This window comes from Hyla sarda, chromosome 1 (assembly GCF_029499605.1).
Source record: "Hyla sarda isolate aHylSar1 chromosome 1, aHylSar1.hap1, whole genome shotgun sequence".
Classification (NCBI taxonomy): Eukaryota; Metazoa; Chordata; class Amphibia; order Anura; family Hylidae; genus Hyla; species Hyla sarda.
In genome coordinates, this window is record NC_079189.1 from 364182495 (window position 1) to 364205169 (window position 22675).

Here is a 22675-nt window from a genome sequence, read left to right on the forward strand (position 1 = left end):
CAGGAGACCATCCGCCACCACATTAGGAGCATGCCCAGGCATTGTAGGGAGGTCATACGGGCATGTGGAGGCCACACACACTACTGAGCCTCATTTTGACTTGTTTTAAGGACATTACATGAAAGTTGGATCCGCCTGTAGTGTGATTTCCACTTTGATTTTGAGTGTGACTCCATATCCAGACCTCCATGGGTTGATAAATTTGAATTCCATTGATAATGTTTGTGTGATTTTGTTGTCAGCACAATCAACTATGTAAAGACGAAAGTATTTCATAATATTAGTTCATTCATTCAGATCTAGGATGTGTTATCTTGTTCCCTTAATTTTTTGGAGCAGTGTATAACAATGTATTATGCAAGCAATCCATTGCTCAAAAAATGTATTGCAAAAAATTTTAAAGTTGAAGAAATACCTTTTCCCATCTTATCATATAAGAAATATAAAAAATACATAGTTGGTAAAAGTCCATCTATAAAAATCCAAACTAATAAAATGTCACATTTTTCCACACAACAAACTTTGAAAAAAAAACTAAACAACAGTGCAACAGTAAAGAATTGTTGTTTTTTTGCCCACCTCAAGAAGTAAATATTTTGTTGTCAGAATATGGTAATGCAAAGCAACTTCAGGATCATATTTATACTTAGGAAGGGAGCTTTGTGACAGATTTTGCATAGGCGCTTGCATAGAGACTAAGCAGTATTTTACATAAGTGAGTCCACCTTTCACATTTTTGTAAATATTGTATTCTATTTTTTTGATGTGACAACACTGAAGAAATGACACTCTGTACAGTGATCTCTAAACTGTGGCCCTCTAAATCTTGCAAAACTACATCACCCAGCATGCACGAACAGTAAACGGCTGTCTCAACATGCTGGGAGTTGTAGTTGCATGCCTCCAGCTGTTGCATAACTACATCTCCCAGCATGCCCTTCGGCTATCAGTACATGCTGGGAGTTGTACTTTTGCAACAGCTGGAGGCATGCTGGTTGAATAATAATGAGTTAGGTAACAGAACCTAAGTCAGGGTTTTCCAACCAGTGTGCCTCCAGCTGTTGCAAAACTACAGTGCATGCTGGGAGTTGTAGTTTTGCAACAGCTGGATGTTTGCCTCCCCATGTAAATGTACAGGGGGTTTACAGTGAGTTTCCTGCTTCAAGTTTGAGCTTCGGCAAATTTTCCACCACAGCTCAAACTTGAAGCAGGAAACTCATTGTAAACCCCCGCCCATGTGAATGTACCCTAAAAACACAACACTACACAACATAAAGGGTAAAACACTACATATACACCCCCTTACACTGCCCCCCCCCCCAATAAAAATGAAAAATGTCTTGCACGGCAGTGTTTACAAAATGGAGACTCCAGCTGTTGCAAAATAACAACTCACAGCATTTCTGGACAGCCACTGACTGTCCAGGCATGCTGGGAGTTTAGCAACCGCAGGAGGCACCCTGTTTGGGAATCAGTGTCGTAGAAATGCTATATTGCAGGGGGCCCCAGCGGCGGGACCCCCGCGATCAGACATCTTATCCGCTAACCTTTGGATAGGGGATAAGATGTCTAGGGGTGGAGTACCCCTTTAAGACCATGTAACACTAATAAGTCACATGTCACTGGGGAGGAAAAGGGGCTAATTGGACTCATTTTGGACCCAATTTCCACTTGTGGGAAGGGGTGTACTCACTCTTGTTGCCAAGGTTTAGACATTTATGGCTGTTTGTTGAGTTATTTTGAGAGGACATAACATTAAACATACAGGCTGTTGCAGTCACTACTTTAGATTGTAGAATAGGTTAATTTCTTCAGTGTTGTCACATGAAAAGATATAATAAAATATTTTCGAAAAATGTGGGGTGTGGACTCGCTTATATGAGATATTATATATTAGGATGATCTACACAACATCACTATACAACAGTCAGTATCAATAGCACATGTTTTCACTATTAATTTTAAGGCCCCAAGGGATTTATTGTAGATAAGTAATGACTATTTGGTAAGCAATCATAATGATACATTGTTTTTTCCATTACTAGTTATAAAATTTGCAAAGTGCTCTTTTGCCAGAGACACACTGCACTTGGTAGATTGCTGACCTAAAAGATTTATCTAGGGATTAGTGAATTGGAGTTCTAGTCTTTCCGTAAAGGCTTACAACATGATTGTAACTGCAGAGAATTTTCATTACGGCTTTATTTCAAGACCACTGGAATTATATAAGAGTGACGTTACAGACAACCTACTCAATGCTTGGGTTGATTTCTGCTATGTGTTTGGAGGGACAGTATTATACCGTCATATGCTGCATTGCTATTACATGGCAAGATCCGATAACAGCTGGAAGAGGAAAGGCTACATCACCACTTGATGCAGGGTTGTGGTGGCACAGGCAACATGAGGTACAAAAAATATTTCACCATTCTGGAGGCTGCCATTGGCATCACCCCGCTGAATAAAAGAGAACTCCTACCAGAGGGAAGGCATGCAAACTTTTGGCAGTTTTCAGGGTAAGGTGACAACACCCTGCTTTGTGTTTTCACTCTGTAGATTTAACAATTCATTTTGTTTGCCATAAAGATCCTTTGTTTTTCTAAGTGTTTATATAGTTATTTAAGTAACAGAGTCCGCATACATTGCCTGTAAATATTGCCTTATTCCTAACAAGTAACTTTTGAACTGCTTAAAGCAAAAAGCAGGTTGTGCAATATTTATCTTAAATCCTTAAGTGATTTCACACAATTCCACATTTTATACTTTAAAGGCAGATACTTTTGAACACGATAATTGGTAATTCCCATATAAAAACTAAATGAAAGGAAAACTCTAGGTCTAGTTTCTGTGATTGAATTGCATATTAAGATATATATTCTACTTAATTGTACATAGAAAACTTCAATACATATTACATATGGCAATATGTCCTCAAGGAACCTGTCCATGTTTTAGCCTACTACTGGCAGATATCTTTTTAATGTCATTACTTTTATATTCCTGTTCAATTTGCCTGAAGAAGGGTAAAAGTTGCACTTAGAGGAGTTTTCCTGTGAGAAACAACTTATCCCATCTCCACAGGATAGGGAATAAGTGTTTAGTCGCAAGGGGTCTAGGGGATAAATTCCAGTGGATAAATAGATTTTTAGTAGAAAAACCCTTTAATATATAGTATAGGATCAATAAAATCATCACATGCTTTTGAAAACTTATTTATATTGTCTGGAATAATATATATTATGCTTTATGGGGTTGTTTGGGCAAATAGTTTTAGATTTTTTTTTTATCTGGTCAAGGAGGGATTAGTAAAAAAAAACAAAAAAAAAAAACTATTACTATAAACCAGTTTAGAAAACAGAAGGAAGACAAACAAATGCAGCGCTCTCTCGTATGCTGTCGTAGGATGGAAAAAGGGGCTGGGGGAACCCACCATCTCACCTAATGTGCTGTACCGACCTGCTGAGGGGATGCAACAGTGTGGGCCCAACACTGTTGGGAAGTGTTGTTCGCGGTCAGTGATGGCAGTATGCAGTTCTATCTCCCCTATCCTTATCCCTTAGGGTACGGAATAATCGACGGAGAATGGGTAGATAAAAGTGGGGAATTATGTAGAGCGCTCCTGCTGTAAAAGGACGGACTCAGAACGCCACGTTTGCACAGGACAATTTATTAGAAAATGAAAGGACAACGCATTTCGGCGCTCACATGTGCCTTCATCAGGTCCACAGGAGGATAAAAGAGATGCGTCCTGAGCCGGCACCTCAGGACGCATCTCTTTTATCCTCCTGTGGACCTGATGAAGGCGCATGTGAGCACCGAAACGCGTTGTCCTTTCATTTTCTAATAAATTGTCCTGTGCAAAGTGGCGTTCTGAGTCCGTCCTTTTACAGCAGGAGCGCTCTACATAATTCCCCACTTTTATCTACCCATTCTCCGTATAAACCAGTTTGCAACCTCTAAATGTAAACAAGATTGTTCTCATTCATTGACAACAATTTAATACCTTGACACTGCTGAGAATGTAAAACACAAATTTATCCAAAAGTTGTAATGTGTAATGTTTAGCATCCTATAAGACAGGAAAACCCCTTTCAGGGGTATATTATCTGTTTGGGTTTATTTAAGAAAAGCTGTCAGCCTGTTCACCCACACTAAACCCAATACACTGAGTTATAGTGTGGGTGAACCGGAGCCCACAAGGGGTCACTTACTAAAATACATTCCTTTGGTCCGGAGATATATCCCCCAGAAGATCCACTGCTATATTCAGTGAATTGCAAACTGGAGGTAGGGTCCCACCAGACTCCGGTTCACCCACACTATAACCCAGTTGTCATGACTGACAGGGGGGACAGGGAGAGTGCGCCCTATGCTTTCCCTAGTAACACACTCCCTGCCTGCTTGCCAATCCACCTAAATGGTGAATCGACAACTTTGAGTCGGTCGCTCCCTGCGCTAAAGTGCAGAGGCATAAAAACAAATAATATACATTGTCGGTCACAGGCCAAAAACAGAAACAGAATATAAACTAAGAAACAGGACAGGCTATAGTGTATTAACAAACAGTTCACAAACCGGAATCAAGATAAACGGCAGACATGATAAAATGAACAAGACTAGATATGGAAGGAGTATACAGCAGAATCCAGGAGATGAAGGGGATAAACAGAAGAATTGAAAGCTAAAACACTACACAGATCAGGTAACATAGGACACTGTTCACACTGGACACAGATAACTAATAGAAACAGATTAAGTTCAGAGGACACATATCAGTGAGTAGCACAAAGGACACTATAGACCAATGGTAAAGCACAGAGGAAACACTAGATCAGTGATCAGGTACTCTATGATCAGTGCATGTACAAAAAACTTCAAAGATCAGAAATCATGAACTCTCTAGACTCCCCACTCCACAAAAGGAGTAGACATTAATTCTAAAGCCAAATATACTTTTAGCCAGCAGGGCACACTCCACTGTGTGTTCAGGATGCTGACCTAGTAGGAAACAGAAATATAAAATCCGAAACTCTAGCCCAGAACCAGATGAGTCTGAATAGACTCCAGGAAGCACTAGACCAAACCGGATGAGTCTGAATAGACTCCAGGATACCAAACAGGAATTATAACATACAAGACTCAGTGTGAACACAGACTAAGCAGAAAGGACATACATATCCTAAAAACCGACAGATGCAACACCGACTAAAATCTACAATAAATATGACTATTTAATCATGGCTAAAACTTAATATCACAAGATAAATACAAGGTGCATGCTCAAGTAGACATGGAAGTATATTGCACAAATAACTAGCTGAGAATGCAGGGGAACTCTGGTATACATAACCCCACCCGAGTTCTCATTGGTTCAGAGCATTAACTATTCCCTATCCAGGGAGAATAGGAAACTGCTCAGAAAATCCTAGTGTGGGAATACACACCTAAACAGAAAAATACAAAAACAAATAAATGGACATTACACCAGTGTATTGGGTTTAGAGTGGGTGAACAGGCTGACAGTTTTCCTTTAACCTCTTAAGGACACAGCCCATTTTGGTGTTGAGGACACATCCAATTTTCATTTTTGCTTTTTCCTCCTCGCCTTTTAACCCCTTAACGACGCAGGACGTATATTTACGTCCTGCGCCGGCTCCCGCGATATGAAGCGGGATCGCGCCGCGATCCCGCATCATATCGCGTCGGTCCCGGCGCTAATCAACGGCCGGGACCCGCGGCTAATACCACACATCGCCGATCGCGGCGATGTGCGGTATTAACCCTTTAGAAGCGGCGGTCAAAGCTGACCGCCGCTTCTAAAGTGAAAGTGAAAGTGACCCGGCTGCTCAGTCGGGCTGTTCGGGACCGCCGCGGTGAAATCGGACAGCTGATCGGACACCGGGAGGGCTCTTACCTGCCTCCCCGGTGTCCGATCGACGAATGACTGCTCCGTGCCTGAGATCCAGGCAGGAGCAGTCAAGCGCCGATAATGCTGATGACAGGCGTGTTAATACACCTATAACACTGCAAAAAAAATGTAAAAAAAAAGTGTTAATAAAGGTCATTTAACCCCTTCCCTAATAAAAGTTTGAATCACCCCCCTTTTCCCATAAAAAAAATAAAACAGTGTAAAAAAAATAAAAAATAAACATATGTGGTATCGCCGCGTGCGTAAATGTCCGAACTATAAAAATATATCATTAATTAAGCCGTACGGTCAATGGCGTACGCGCAAAAAAATTCCAAAGTCCAAAAAAGCGTATTTTGGTCACTTTTTATATCATTAAAAAATGAATAAAAAGTGATCAAAAAGTCCGATCAAAACAAAAATCATACCGATAAAAACTTCAGATCACGGCGCAAAAAATGAGTCCTCATACCACCCCATACGTGGAAAAATAAAAAAGTTATAGGGGTCAGAAGATGACATTTTTAAACGTATAAATTTTCCTGCATGTAGTTATGATTTTTTCCAGAAGTGCGACAAAATCAAACCTATATAAGTAGGGTATCATTTTAACCGTATGGACCTACAGAATAATGATAAGGTGTAATTTTTACCGAAATATGCACTGCGTAGAAACGAAAGCCCCCAAAAGTTACAAAATGGCGTTTTTTTTTTCGATTTTGTCGCACAATGATTTTTTTTCCGTTTCGCCGTGCATTTTTGGGTAAAATGACTAATGTCACTGCAAAGTAGAATTGGCGACGCAAAAAATAAGCCATAATATGGATTTTTAGGTGGAAAATTGAAAGGGTTATGATTTTTAAAAGGTAAGGAGGAAAAAACGAAAGTGCAAAAACTGAAAAACCCTGAGTCCTTAAGGGGTTAAAGGGGTTCTCCGGTGCTTAGACATCTTATCCCCTATCCAAAGGATAGGGTATAAGATGCCTGATCATGGGAGTCCCGCCCGTGATCTTGCACGCGGCACCCCATTTGTAATCAGTCCCTGGCGCGCGTTCGCTCCGGGTCTGATTACCAGCGGCATGTGTGACGCCCCGTGTGACGTCACGCTCCTTCCCTCAATGCAAGCCTATGGGAGGGGGCGTGACAGCTATCATGCCCCCTCCAGTAGGCTTGCATTGAGGCGCGGAGCGTGACATCACTCAGGGGCGGAGGCGTGACAACACACGCCGCCGGCCCCGTGGTCGCCGGTAATCAGACCTGGAGCGAACACACTCTGGGGACTGATTACAAACGGGGTGCCGCGTGCAAGATCACGGGGGTCCCCAGCGGCGGGACTCCCGCGAACAGGCATCTTATCCCCTATCCTTTGGATAGGGGATAAGATGTCTAAGCATCAGAGAACCCCTTTAAGAGCTATCTCTGTTGTTTTTCCATCAACAGACCCATATGAGGGCTTGTAGATGTACTTTGTAATAACACCTTTTATTTTACCATGAAATCTACAGCGTAATGGGGAAAAGAATGTTGGTGGAAAAATTTAAAGGAAAACCACAATTTTGCAATTTTTGGGGGCTTTTGTTTTTACGTTCTGCATTTTTATGGTAGAACTGGCTTGTTCTCTTTATCTTGTGGGTCAATGCGATTAACCCCTTGAGGATGCAGGAGTTTTTCATTTTTGCACTTTTATCTTTTCTTCCTCACTTTCTAATAATCATAATGCTTTCAACAGGTCTTGTGTTTTGCGCCACCAACTTTGGCTTTGTAATAACATCAATCATTTCACCACAAAATCTCAAACAAAACAAAAAATGATTTGTGAAGCGAAACTGTAAAAAAAAAATGCCATTTGCATTCCGCTTATACACAGTGCATTTTTTGGTAAAAAATTACACTTTACTCTGTAGGTTTATACAGTTACAATGATACCCAACTTATTAAGATTTCATTTTACTACTCTAAAAACTTTTTGTACGAAAATTAGTATGCATAAAATTGTTCTTTTTTTGATGCCTATAATTTTTTTTTCTGTTTACGGGGATGTATGAGGACTCCTTTTTGTGCTGCAATATGTAGTTTTTATTTGTTTTGATTGGACTCTTTGATATTTAAATTTTTTTATTTTTTATTTTAAAGTTAACATAAATAAGCAGTTCTGTATTTTGGTATTTTTTTAGTTTCATTAACAACTTGGGGATGCAGGGCGTACAGGTACGTCCTGCATTCCTGATCCTTAAGGACCCAGGGCGTACAGGTGCTCCTGTGGGAATTTTGGTGCTCGCCGGGCAGGGACCAGACCAGGATGCCTGCTGAAATCATTCAGCAGGCATCCAGTGACAATGCCTGTGGGGGTCCTGAGACCCCCCCATATCGTCGATCAGATCATACCGGCGATCTGTGGCGATTCCGGGTCATACGGGTCTCCGGTGACCTGGAACATAAGGTGGATCGGGGCTGACCAAGACACCCCCGATCTCCTGAAGGGATAGGAGTGAGGTGGCAGGGGTGCCACCTCTCCTATCCCTGCTATTGGTCGGTCAGAAGCGGCCGACCAATAGCAGATCGGGGGTGGGTTAAAGGTCGGTTCCCCTGCTCTGCCCACCGACGGTAGTCTGGGCAGAGCGGGGGATCTGTCCTGCAACCGGCGTTGGCAGAGGACCCTTACCATCGGTTGGGAGAGATCTCTGGTGCGGCAGCAGCAGGTCCCTGGTGGTGCGGCGGCTATGAGGTGCGGCGATGTTGCCTAGCAACATCTGAAGGGCCAGTTTGGAGACCACTATACAATGGTCTCTAAACTGTAGCCCTCCAGATGTTGCAAAACTACAACTCCCAGCATTCCCAGACAACTAATTGCTGTTTGGGCATGCTGGGATTTGTAGTTTTGAAGACTTGGAGGGCTACAGTTTGGAGATCACTGTACAGTGAACTCTGAACTGTGGCCCTCTAGATCTTTCAAAAGTACAACTCCCAGCATGCCCATACAGCTGGGATTTGTAGTTTTGCAACATCTGGAGGGCCATAGTTTGGAGATCACTGTGTGGTGGTCTCTACACCGTGGCCCTTTAAATCTTGCAAAACTACAACTCTTGCTGTTCTGGCACCATAGGGGCTCCCTAAATGCGACATGCCCCCCAAAAACCATTTCATCCAAATTCACTCCAAAATCCCATTGTCGCTCCTTCCCTCCTGAGCATTGTAGAGCGCCAGCAGAGCACTTTACATCCACATATGAGATATTTTCTTGCTGGAGAGAAATTGGGTTACAAATTTTGGTGGGATTTATCTCCTTTTACCCCTTGTAAAAATTCAAAAAAATGGCTCTACAAGAACATGCGGGTGTAAAAAATGAAGATTTTGAATTTTCACCTTCACTTTGCTATTCCTGTGAAACACCTAAAGGGTTAACAAACTTTCTGAATGTCATTTTGAATACTTTGAGGGGTGCAGTTTCTATAATGGGGTCATTTATGGGATATTTCTCACAGAAAGGCCCCTCAAATCCACTTCAAACTGATTTTGAATTTTTCATGAAAATTTTGAAAATTGCTGCTATACTTGAAGCCCTCTGATGTCTTCAAAAAGAAAAAACATGTCAACTTTATGATGCCAACATAAAGTAGTCATATTGTATTTGTGAATCAATTCATAATTTATTTGGAATGTCCATTTTCCTTACAAGCAGAAAGTTTCAAAGTTAGAAAAATGCAACATTTTCAAAATTTTCATGAAATGTTGTGATTTTTCACCAAGAAAGGATGCAAGTAACGACAAAAATGTACGACTATGTTAAAGTAGAATATGTCACGAAAAAACATTCTCGGAATCAGACTAAAAGGTAAAAGCATCTCAGAGTTATTAATACATAAAGTGACAGTGGTCTGAATTGCAAAAAAGGGCTGAGTCCTTAAGGTGAAAATGGGCTCAGTCCTTAAGGGGTTAATATTATACGTCCTGAGTCCTGCTCCCGCGATTTAATACGGGGTCATGCGGTGATCCCGCGTCATATTGGGTCAGTACCTGTCTCCGGCTAGTCGGATCGGCGCTTGATTGCTCCAAGCCTGAGATCCAGGCTTGAGCAATCGACCGTGGGTAACACTGATCAATGCAATGCTATGGCTTTGCATTGAACATTGCTGGCAATCAATGTACTGCATATTATAGTCCCCTATGGGGGCTATAAAACTGCAAAAAAAAAAGTGTAAAAAAAAAAAGAGTTTATAAATGTGATTTAACCCCTTCCCTAATAAAAGTTCAAATCACCCCCCTTTTCCCATTTAAAAAAATAAATAAATAAAGACATGTAAATAAAAATAAATATAAACATATGTGGTATCGCCGTGTGCATAAATGTCCGAACTATAAAAATATATCATTAATTAAACCGCACGATCAATGATGTACGCATAAAAAAAATTAAAATTCCAAAATAGCGTCTTTTTGGTTACTTTTTATACCATTAAACAAATTAATAAAAAGCGATCAAAAAGTCCAATCAAAACTTCAGATCACGGCGCAAAAAATTAGCCCTCATACTTCCCCATACGCAGAAATTTTTTTTTTTTAAACGTAAACATTTTCCTGCACGTAGTTATGATTTTCTTCAGAAGTAATGCAGAATCAAACCTATATAAGTAGGGTATCATTTTAATCGTATGGACCTACAGAATAAAGATAAGGTCTAATTTTTACCGAAAAATGTACTACGTAGTAACGGAAGCCCCCAAAAGTTAAAAATTGTGTTTTTTCTTTAATATCGTTGCACAATTATATATTTCTTTGGGGGGGTTCGCCGTAGATTTTTGGGTAAAATGACTCATGTCATTACAAAGTAGAATTGGTGGCGCAAAAAATAAGCCATCATTTGGGTCTGTAGGTGCAAAATTTAAAGGGTTATGATTTTTAAAAGGTGAGGCAAAAAAAAAGTGCAAAAACAGAGTCCCCCAAGGGGTTAATAGTCCAGATATTGCTTCCATGCACCCGGTGATAGCTTATATGTTTACGTTTATTCTTGTTTACATAATTTTATTTGAAAAAGGGGAAAAGGAGGGCGATTCAAACTTTTTTATTAGGGGAGGGACTTATTTACATTTATTATCATTTTAAGGGGCTTATTTACATGTATTTTCTGTTTTACATTTTTTTTCACAGCACAGCATTGATCAGTATTAGGCTGGGTTCACATCACGTTTTGTCCCATACGGAACCGCATACGGTAGGGGGAGCAGCAGCCGCTCCAGTATTGCGTCCCGTATGTAATTCATTTCAATGAGCTGACCGGAGTGAAACACTGACTCCCGTCGGCTCATTTTTGCCCCGTATGCGGTTTTCCACCGGACCTTAAATCATAGTCGACCACGATTTTAGGCGTGGTGGGAAAACCGCATACGGGGCAAAAATGAGCCGACCGGAGTCAGCGTTTCTCTCCGGTCAGCTCATTGAAATGAATTACATACGGGACCGCATACAAAGGCATACGGCAGCACAAGTTTTTAGCTGCCCCTGCCGTATGCGGTCCCGTATGGGACCAAACGTGATGTGAACCTAGCCTTATCGGAGCATTTCATTCATAGAGCTGTAAAAGGGCTCATTTTTTTGTGACGTGATCTGTACTTTTTATTAGTACCACATTTGCCTATATGTAATTTTTGTCACTTTTTATGTGATTTTTTCTGGGATGTGATATTACCAAAAATTTGCAATTTTGGACTTTGGTATTTATTTATTTTTTTTACAGTTATGCTGTTCACCTTATAGGATCATTACTTTATTAGCTTTGACATTTCTGCATGTGGCAATACCAAATATGTTTATTAATTTATTATTTATTTATTAGCAAAATGGGAAAATTAGGTGATTACCTTTTTATGGGGAGTTGCTTAATCGTTTAAAAAAAACAACTTTTTATTACTTTTTATTTATTAAGTATCAAGGGGAGACTATTTCTAGAAATATTTTGATTGCTATTACTGTTACAAGGCTTTGCATTGGCATAGTTCTGATCAGTGTCATCTGCAATCCATTTGGAAGAGCGACATGGAGGAGGTAAGGAGACCTTCCGCCACCATCTTGACTTATTGGACCCCTGCAATCGCACTGTGGATGGTCCATTGAGTCCCCCCAATCCCCAAAGATACTTTAGATGCCGTGATCAGTACTGATTGCGACATTTAAAGGGTTGCTAATGTCCGACAATATCCATAAGATTCCTGATAACAGCAGCCGGCTTGGCCAAATCACTGGATTGGAGCGATCACTATGTACCACATGTGTCCTCTAGGGGTTAAGGACTGGATTAAACTACACTGGCTCTGATTTACTAGTATAAACCGACCTGCTTTTGTTAGGTTGTGTATCAAAATGTGTTGCAGTGCACTAAAATAAACCCACTAAAGTGCAATAAAATCAACCCAACAAACCTGAAAAAGTATATGAATACTTAGTCCTCAGGTCTTCACAATAAAGGAGACATCTTAAGTCTTAATTTAAATAAAAATATATGTATATATATATATATATATATACACACACACACACATACACATATGTATTACTATTAAATTTACACAAAATAAACTAAATAAAGTGAAATCATACAAGTCTTAAAACAACATTGCACACTAATAAACACTCAACAGTCTTCAGGGCCATTGTTGTTGCTAACTTTTTGTTATTGAACAATGGCATTAGGAACACAGACGTTAAATAGCTTCAATAGTAAGTTAAATGATCTGAATAGTTGTAAAGCAGCATTTTACTGCATAGTAGGTTTTATTATCTCATAAAGAATGCATTTTTGTGTTTGTGTGCACTTTATTAACACTTCTCTCTAATAAAAGCATACCTGTGATATCACAGAATTTTTTTTTTATATATGTTACTCACTAGGTTATGTAGATCCTTTACATGTCTTTTTTGTGTGTCTCTCTATGTTCTGCTGCTCACTCATTCTAACATCCACTGCTCAGGAAAGTGCATGTCTGAGGCAAGTACTGAGCCCGTCTTCATTCACAATGCATTCACCTCCTCTCTGAATCTGCTGTGCTCTGCTGAGTCTCTTTATCCAATCACTGCAGGCTGCTCTGTAACCCCCTCCACTCTGTTTTCATGCTGTAGTCTGATAAAACAGAATAGCAGCCAGACAGGATTATGTTCTGGATGGTATGAAGACCCCTAGTGATCTTTTTTAAGCCATGATTTCTGTAAAAAGTAGATAAAAAAATATATTAGATAGGTAAATTTTTTTGCCAAGATGTTCAAGATATAAAAAGTTTTTGATTGGACAGTGCCATTTTAAAGACCTTCGTAACTTCACATCTGGGGTAGGGAGCAGTGCAGACCCGACGCTAGCCCAAACCTTTGTCCCTACCAACATGGATAATCCACCCTAAATGGCAGGCTACAGCTGGGCGACAGTTTCTGCACTTGACTAAGTGCAGGGGAATCAAGAATGGTAAGGCAGTCCAAGTTAGCAACAGTTGGGCAAAAAGGTACCAAAACAGCAAACAGGCCAAGAGTCAGAAACCTAGAGGGCAGAAAAAGTACAGAGCATTAAGTAAAAGCATGGTCAGGTTACAGGCAGAGGTCAGGTAAAACAGATCAGAAGGAGATCCAAACAGAACACTAGTGAAGGGTTAAGACCACAATCATAGGCAAGGTCAAACAGACTGACTAAGGTATATATAGCCCAGGATGCAGAGTCTGGTATGTAATTGGCTCCTTGTCCTCTCCCTCTGATTAGACCAGGCATTGTCCACTACATCTTTCTGTGACTTTTTTACTTTTATAAATACATTTTTTTCTTTATTTGCAGACAAAGGAGCACTGTATTACCTAGTGCATGTGAGTGGTACTCTACCCCACACTGGAACCCCCCACCAAAGAAGGGCACTGGGTCAAGGCACAAGCTATTACACAGTAGATCACCTCATCAGGTACGTCTACGCTCTTCTACGAACAGTATAGTTGGCTTCCTCAGGGACCAATCAGCGGGGCGGCCAAAAATGGAATTAATAGTTATGGAGACTAAGTTCATTTATTATAACCATGTGTTTACTACGATCTCCAAGTGAGTTATCTGAATCCCATGGGATGTACAATATTAGTCTTGGGAATGTGTTTCTAGACACATCCTTTCTAGGGTTACAGTATTGGCCCTTACAACGTATGCAAAACAATTCTATTTTCCAGGGGATTTACTATGCTTGTCATAAGGGTAAAACCTTAGGCACATTCTTTCTGGACACATAAAGATAAAGAAATATTGCTGCTAAGATGGTAATTGTAATGCCAGCAAATAGAGATTTACAAACATGTCAGTAAAGATTCGGGATTATTATGAGGGCAACCCATACTATGCCAACTATTACCTAGATAAGAAACCACAATTACAAAAATGCCATATTGGCCCTCATTTACTATTGCAAACCCGACATGTTTTGTCGGGTTGTTCGCCAGATTCTGTTGCATTGCGCCAGTAATTCTGTCTGCGCCAGATTATGCGCCAGAATTGAAAAAAACCCGACTAACTCTCCATTTTGCTAAGAAAACCCGAAAAAGAGGCGTGGTCACCGGGGAAAGGGGGCATGGTCTCCGGAAAGGGACATGTTCCCGACATTTTCACAAAAACCTAACATATTTACTAAGTTTTCACATAAAATGTGGTGGATTTGAGCTGAGAAAAACCAGACAGATCAGAGCATGTGTAAAAAAAAGCAAAGTGTAGGGAAAGTGGAAAATGTAGGGAAGCCTTAGTAAATACCGTGGAAAATAAATTGTAGGGAATTAAAACCCACAAAGAAACCTTCACAACACTCTTAGTAAATAAGTTACTCACTATTACTCACTATTTTACATGGCGTAGTGTGGTAACCCCCTGATCAATAGATGTTACAGATAATGACTCTCCAATGCCAGAGTGTTGATATAGCATGTGAACGGCGCCGTGTCTGACTTGAGTTAAGTTTTATCCATGCATAATGTATTCAGTGAGACTTTCTCCTAGAGCTTTTGCAGTGTACATTGTGATTTTATAGTTGAAGGTCAACCGGTAAACCAGCAACCTTGGGTGCCCAAGGCTCACTAATGCTTTTGAGGAGCATTGGCTGGTCCATTCCCACAGGAAAGCAACTGTAGCACAGATTTCTGGAAAGTTTATTTTGGCTATTGTCACGATGCCGGCTGGCAGAAGGTGGATCCTCTGTGCCAGAGAGGGATTGGCGTGGACCGTGCTAGTGGACCGGTTCTAAGTCACTACTGGTGTTCACCAGAGCCCGCCGCAAAGCGGGATGGTCTTGCTGCGGCGGTAGTGACCAGGTCGTATCCACTAGCAACGGCTCAACCTCTCTGACTGCTGAAGATAGGCGCGGTACAAGGGAGTAGACAGAAGCAAGGTCGGACGTAGCAGAAGGTCGGGGCAGGCAGCAAGGATCGTAGTCAGGGGCAACGGCAGGAGGTCTGGAACACAGGCTAGGAACACACAAGGAAACGCTTTCACTGGCACAATGGCAACAAGATCCGGCGAGGGAGTGCAGGGGAAGTGAGGTATACATAGGGAGTGCACAGGTGAACACACTAATTAGAACCACTGCGCCAATCAGCGGCGCAGTGGCCCTTTAAATCGCAGAGACCCGGCGCGCGCGCGCCCTAGGGAGCGGGGCCGCGCGCGCCGGGACAGGACCGACGGAGAGCGAGTCAGGTACGGGAGCCGGGGTGCGCATCGCGAGCGGGCGCCACCCGCATCGCGAATCGCATCCCGGCTGGAGGCAGGATCGCAGCGCACCGGGTCAGTGGATCTGACCGGAGCGCTGTAATAGCGAGAGTGTAGCGAGCGCTCCGGGGAGCAGCGGGGACCCGGAGCGCTCGGCGTAACAGCTATGATGACAAGGTACCATAAAACACAGTGCATCATGGTTTGATACATGTAGGGCTGTATAGCTTCATAGTGCCGATGATCCCTGTGCAACTTTAATGAGCATGCAGGCATTAGAACTTGACCCATGAAGCATGTTTCAATCTTTTTATAGCCTAGGCCATGGGTACTCAACTACTTTTAGTAGGGGTCCACTTATCCAGGTCTGCCAACCGGTAAAGGTCCGAGCTAAACGTTAAGACCTGGTTCACACCTAGCGGCCGCAGATATGCCAGAAATAGGCGCTGCCTGTTATAAAACATTATTAATAAGTCATAATTGTTCTCCAACTGCCACACACTGTGCCCCTGGTATAATACTGCCACACACTGTGCCCCTGGTATAATACTGCCACACACTGTGCCTGTAGTATAAGACTGACACACACTGCGCCCTTGGTATAATACTGCTACACACTGTGCCCCTAGTCTAATACTGCCACACACTGTGCCCCTAGTATAATACTGCCACACACTGTGCCCCTGGTATAATACTGCCACACACTGTGCCCCTGGTATAATACTGCCACACACTGTGCCCGTGGTATAAGACTGACACACACTGCGCCCCTGGTATAATACTGCTACACACTGTGCCCCTAGTATAATACTGCCACACACTGTGCACCTGGTATAATACTGCCACTGTGCCCCTGGTTAAAAACTTCCACACACTGTGCCGCTAGTATAATACTGCCACACACTGTGTCCCTTGTATAATTCTGCCATACACTGTGCCCTTGAATATAATACTGCCATCTGCTGTGTACCTAAATAGAATCCTGTCAAACACCATGCCCCTGATAGAATACTGCCACACACCCTGTTTCTGAGTATAATGCTTCCCTACACTGTGCCCCCTAGTATAAAACTACCACATGCTGTGCCCCCAAATATTATACTGCCACTGTGCCCTAACCTGAATTTTATTTTCACTTGTGCCGGGCGCAGATGGCTGGCCCCGCAGACGACCCGGCCCTGCACACTTCCCTGTGTCTCAGGTCTTGGTGATGCTCCACTGCTCTGGCCTCTTCTTGACAGGCCTGGCCAGAGCAGACAATGCAGGCAGCGCTAATTGCGCTGCCTGCATCATAGGAGAAGCGTTGGCAGGGCAGGGAGCAGAATGTTCCCTCGCTAGCTATTCATATGTAGCGGTGTACTAAAGACAACGATACATATGAATGCCAGAACAGCGGATGCCTCCTGAACCGGCCGGAGGTCCGGATGACTGGCGGCCACGGTTCGGATCTGGACCATGGTCCGCCACTGGCCTAGGCCATTATTATATAGAGTAACAATTCTTTTTTTTTAGAGATCCTGTGATAATCCTTGAAGATTTCATTGCCATAAGGTGCCATGTTGAACTTCCGTGACCACTATTAGAGAGTGTGAGAGCGATAATACCAAATTTAACACACCTACTACCCAGTCACACCTGAGATCTTTTAACACTAATGAGTCACATGTGTGACATCAGAGAGGGAAAATAGATAATTGGGCATCTGGATTTGTGGGTTGTACTCACTTCTGTTGCGATAGTTTAGACATTAATGGCTGTGTGTTAAGTTATTTTGAGGGGACACAACATTAAAGGGGTATTCCGATGGAAAACATTTTCTTTTCTTTTCAAATCAACTGGTGCCAGAAAGTTAAACAGATTTGTAAATTATTCTATTTAAAAATCTTAATCCTTTCAGTACTTATCAGCTGCTGTATACTACAGAGAAAGTTGAGTTGTTCTTTTCAGCCTGACCACAGTGCTCTCTGCTGACACCTCTGTCCATGTCAGGAACTATCCGAAGCAGGATAGGTTTGCTATGGAGATTTGCACCTACTCTGGATAGTTCCTGACATGGACAGAGGTGTCAGCAGAGAGCACTGTGGTAAGACAGAAAAGAACAACTCAACTTCCTCTAAAGTATACAGCAACTGTATTTTTATATATAAAAGAGAGAGAACAAGCCACAATATACCGTATTTTATTAAATTAAAAAGTGTTGTAGGATATTCTTATAGGTTACAATGTGGAGGTACCGTATGACATTCCCAGAAGCAAATTTTTTTTAAACTAGAGGCATGATGTCATTGTAAAATATATAGAAATATTTTATTGTAATTTACTACATATGAGAGGTCATAAAAGAGCAGTGTGACCTAAACACAAAGAGTAAATTCCCTAAATGCAAACATAATCCTATCACTGTAGTTGAAATGAATGGCAATCCTTTCTGATATTTTTATTTTAGTTCAAATAACATTATAAAGCCAAGACTGGCATTAAAAATAAAACTAATCCACAAGTGATTTATCCACTTTAAGTGTAGCTTTGCATATGGGAAACTCTGGATTTGAAATGGCATCTAAAGCAGCATCTAGAGATCTCTGAAGATTAATAGTAAAGTAGGGCACGCTGAGTGGGTTCACTTAATCTGTCCATTGGCATGCACTGTCTGCACTGATGAAATCTATAGACCCCCAGAGCTGTTGGTTAGTTGTCTGCTGATAACCACAGAAAAAAAACAACTGAAATACCTTGGAGTTTTATCTGTCAGACAGTGATATAACTTGGGGTTAATTAGATCTGTCATGTTTGATTCTTATGGCTGATCCAATTGTTCCATTCATTCCTCAGGAAGATAACAGGCCCCCATTGTTGTCTTCCCTAGAAAATATAATGCAGTTGTATTTGCCTGTCAATAGAGATTTGGATGGATGTAAAGTTCTAACAAATATATGCACATGCAATACTCCTGCATGGGGGACAAATGATGTGGCCTGCAATACCGTCCAATGCAGACCTGCACAGTGTATATGCATGTCTATCCTGCCTGCTATGGGATGCATGATCACTGATCACTGATGGGCGATGACCTCTTATGACATGCATATCTGCAAAGCTGATCTCTAACCAGTGGGGGAAGGGCAAAAACAGATGCGTAAGATAACAGCACCAGTTGTATGTAAAGTAAGGCTAATGGTGGTATAGGCAGAACAAGAAGAGGCCGCACTAATGGGGCAGCCTCCTCATTGTTTTCACTATTCCAACATGGGGAATTGATCCAAGCAACAACCTCTTATGGGGTCTAGTTGTTTGGGCTATTAAAGGATGGGATCTAAATACTGAATAAAGGGTAGGATCTTACCATAATGAGTATACAGATCTATCTGTACACAGTAGACAAATGCAGCACACCAGAAGCGTCCACTAATGTGCAATTTATTCCATGGCGCAAGGGTACAACGTTTCAGTATCCTCACACTACCTTTTTCAAGGTAAAAAAAAGGTAGAATGAGGCTACTGAAACATTGTACCCTTGCACCATGGAATAAATTGCACTTTATTGTGCTGCATTTATCTACTGTGTATCAAGTTTGGAGTTTGGATTACCTTGCCAGGATCCTATACCTTCATCCACCCACCTCAGCTTTTTTTTTTTTTTTTTTTTGGATGTGCTGCTTCTATATCCTCTACCTACAGATCTATCTGTATCTATTTTGGTACAAGATGTTACCACAAATGAATGCCACCCAGGAGCTGGCAAAAGAATCCTTATTGTTGACATTATGTCTTATGATGTTTTGAAACCTTTAAAGGAGTACTCCGCCCCTAGACATTTTATCCCCTATCCAAAGGATAGGGCATAAGATGTCTTATCGTGGGGGTACCGCCACTGGGCCCCACCGCAATCTCTGCTGTAGGACCCCAGTCATCTGTGCACGGAGCGAATAACGCTCTGTGCCCGATGACTAGCGATGCGGTGGCGGAGGCTCATGATGAAATCATGGCCATGCCCCCTCTCAATGCAAGTCTATAGGAAGGGACGTGACAACCGCCACGCCCCCTCCCTTAGACTTGCATTAAGGGGACGTGGCCGTGACGTCACAAGCCTCCAGTGCCGCAGCCGATGTTCTAAACAAACGCTGGGTGCTACAGGAAGATTGTCGGGGGTCCAAGCAGCAAGTCCCCCACGATCATACATCTTATCCCCTATCCTTTGGATAGGGGGATAAGATGTCTAGGGGCGGAGTACCCCTTTAACATGATTTGTGCCACTTTTACCGACTCTTAAATACATGAATATTGGGGAAAATTTATCAATGTTGGTGTAGGTTGAATTTTTTAGTAGATTGTTTTGGTTGGTTTAAATTTGGTGCAAATGATAAATTTTGTGCAAAGTTCTGAATCTCCACACAGTTCTATTTGTACACCTGAGCTGCACCTCCCAGGAAAAGTGGACACATGGATGTTGTTCTATTGCTTTGAGGCTCAGATTCCATTGAGGTTTTTTGTCCACCAGCAAAAACGCCAGAAAAACTGTCATAGCTTTTTCCTGCGTTTTGTCAGTTTTTCGTGCGTTTTTGCTGGTGTGTGGAAACAGTCATTTTTGTATCCTGTGGCAATTTTTTCACTGCCTTCAGGGTACCGCTTCATGGGTCAGATGCAGAGCGCCCGGTCCACAGAGTGTAAGGAGGTAAGGAGTGATGTATAACATATACAGGGTGCAGAGCATCACTACTTACCTCCGCCAGCTGTAAAGTAGACAGGGGGTGCATAGTGTACCCATGTATACTAAACAGGAGCCCAGCAAGGAAAGAGTTAAGCCACACTGCTGCTGAGCAGTTCTGGGTTAAGTCTTTGTGCGCTATTCCTGTATATACAGCTATCTATAGATGACTGTATATACAGGAAACAGTAGGCAGACGTTAACAATTGGAGGCTCCCTGTTTAGGAACACCCCAGGGGAGAGCCCAAAAATGTACTAACCTTTTTTTTTTTCTTCCTTCTCATTTTAGATACGTGAATGCAGAGGACTACGTCAGATTTGGTGGATTGCAACAATGAACAGCGTTTTTTAAAAATGTAAATAAAAGGGTTATCGAGGACTGTGGGGGAGTGTTTTTTTTAAATAAATTTTTTTTTTGAAAGTGTTGTGTTTTTTATAATTGAATTTTCAGGCTTAGTGATGGAAGCCGTCTTGTAGACAGAATCCATTACTAAGCCGAGGCTTAGCATTAGCCCCAAATTCAGTTAGGGCTAACCCCCAATTATTACCCCGGTACTTACCACCACAGGGGTCCTGGGAAGAGCTGGTATCAACAGGCCCGGAGCATCAAAAATGGCGCTCCTGGGCCTAGGCAGTAACAGGCTGGCATTATTAAGGCTGGGGAGGGCCAGTAACAATGGTTCTTGCCCATCCTGTTAATGTCAGGCTGTTGCTGCTTGGTTGGTATCTGGCTGAAAAAATGGGGGAACCAGACATTTTTTTATTTAAAAAAAAATGCATAGGATTCCCACTATTTTCAGTATCAGCCAGATACCAACCAAGCAGCAACAGCCTGACATTACCAGGGTGGGTGAGGACTTTGGACTTTGATTTTGGGGCTAACGGTAAACCACGGCTTAGTAATGGTTTCTGTCTATAAGACAGCTTCCACTACTAAGCCTGAAAGTAAAATTATGAAAAACTCAACACAGTGAAAAAAAATTTTTATTTAAAAAAAACACTCCCACAGCCCTCGTTAACCATTTTATTGAAATGAAGAAAAAAAAACGCTGGTCATCGTCGCAGTCCACCGAATCTGATGTAGTCCTCTGCATTCACGTATCTGAAATGAGAAGAAAAGAAAAACAAGAAATATGGGTTAGTACATTTTTTGCGCTCTCCCCTGGGGAAAGCACACATAATGCAGTGTGTTCCCAAACAGGGAGCCTCCAATTGTTGCTAAACTACAACTCCCATCATGGGGGCTGTAGTTAAGCAACAGTTCCCTGTTTGGGAACACACTGCCAGAAAGGCTCTATTCCCATTATGCAAAACGCATAATGGGAATAGAGTCAGGCCAGGAATGTGTAGCTCTGCCCCCTAATGACATCATCACTAGGGAGCAGAGCAGTAAAGGTCGCAGGGGATCTCAGGAGTGAGGCCCCTTTTGATCTGTCCCTCTGCCCTTGGATTACTACTCCCATCATGGGACAGAGTCTGTCCCATGATGGGAGTAGTTGTAGTACCACAGCGCTGAGGGATGGCACTTGCACATCCCCCGGGATGCGGGACTTTAAGGACTACTACTCCCATCATGGACATACTCCATCCATGATGGGAGTTTTAGTCCAGGAGCTGAGGTGCAGATAGCAGCAGGTCATTCTTCAGAGACCCGATGCAATCCTCTTTTATTAAGTTAACAAGCCGGCGGCACATGTGGCTACACAACACTCCCCGCTGGCTCCAGGCGGGGAATACTGTACACGCTGTCATAATTCATAATCCCCGCCGCCGGGAGACTGGAGCTCTGATTGGTGAATAGCTATTCAGGGATTATGAATCATGACAGCTGTATACAGGAGCCTGGAGCCGGAAGGAGCGCAGTGGAGCCGCATGTGCTGCCGGCTTGTTAACTTAATAAATGCGGATCGCAGCGGGTCTCTGGAGAATAACCTGCTGCGATTTGCACCTCAGCCCCTAGACTATAACTCCCATCATGGACTTAGTCTGTCCATGATGGAGGTAGTAATCCTAAAAGCCATGCAGCCAGGGGATGTGCAAGTGCCATCCCTCAGTGCTGCGAACTACAACTACTCCCATCATGGAACAGAATCTGTCCATGATGGGAGTTATAGTACAGGGGCTGAGGGGCAGATCTCAGCAAGTCTTTCTCTAGAGACCCGCTGCGATCTGCATTTATTAACATTACAAGCCGGCAGCACATGCGGCTCCACTGTGCTCCCCGCCAGCTCCTATATACAGCTCTCATAATTCAAATTCCCCACCACCGGGAGACAGGAGCTCTGATTGGTGAATAGCTTTTCACCAATCAGAGCTACCTTCTCCCGGTGGCAGGGATTATGAATTGTGACAGCGTATA

The 22675-nt window shown here is 42.3% G+C and overlaps 1 protein-coding gene and 1 long non-coding RNA gene across 2 annotated transcripts in view; one reads left to right on the forward strand and one right to left on the reverse strand.

Moving 5' to 3' along the window:
* Positions 1–22675, reverse strand: part of LOC130274748 (uncharacterized) — a 75816-nt gene that overhangs the window by 38071 nt on the left and 15070 nt on the right. Inside the window, exon 2 of the long non-coding RNA XR_008844468.1 lies at positions 12788–13102. This is a non-coding gene — a long non-coding RNA (uncharacterized LOC130274748). The remainder of the gene's footprint in view (positions 1–12787; positions 13103–22675) is intronic.
* LOC130274696 (tight junction protein ZO-2-like) overlaps positions 1–22675 on the forward strand; it is a 192671-nt gene that overhangs the window by 35216 nt on the left and 134780 nt on the right. The window contains exon 2 of the mRNA XM_056523053.1: positions 13716–13836. The gene's annotated coding sequence lies outside the window, so the exon portion shown is untranslated. The remainder of the gene's footprint in view (positions 1–13715; positions 13837–22675) is intronic.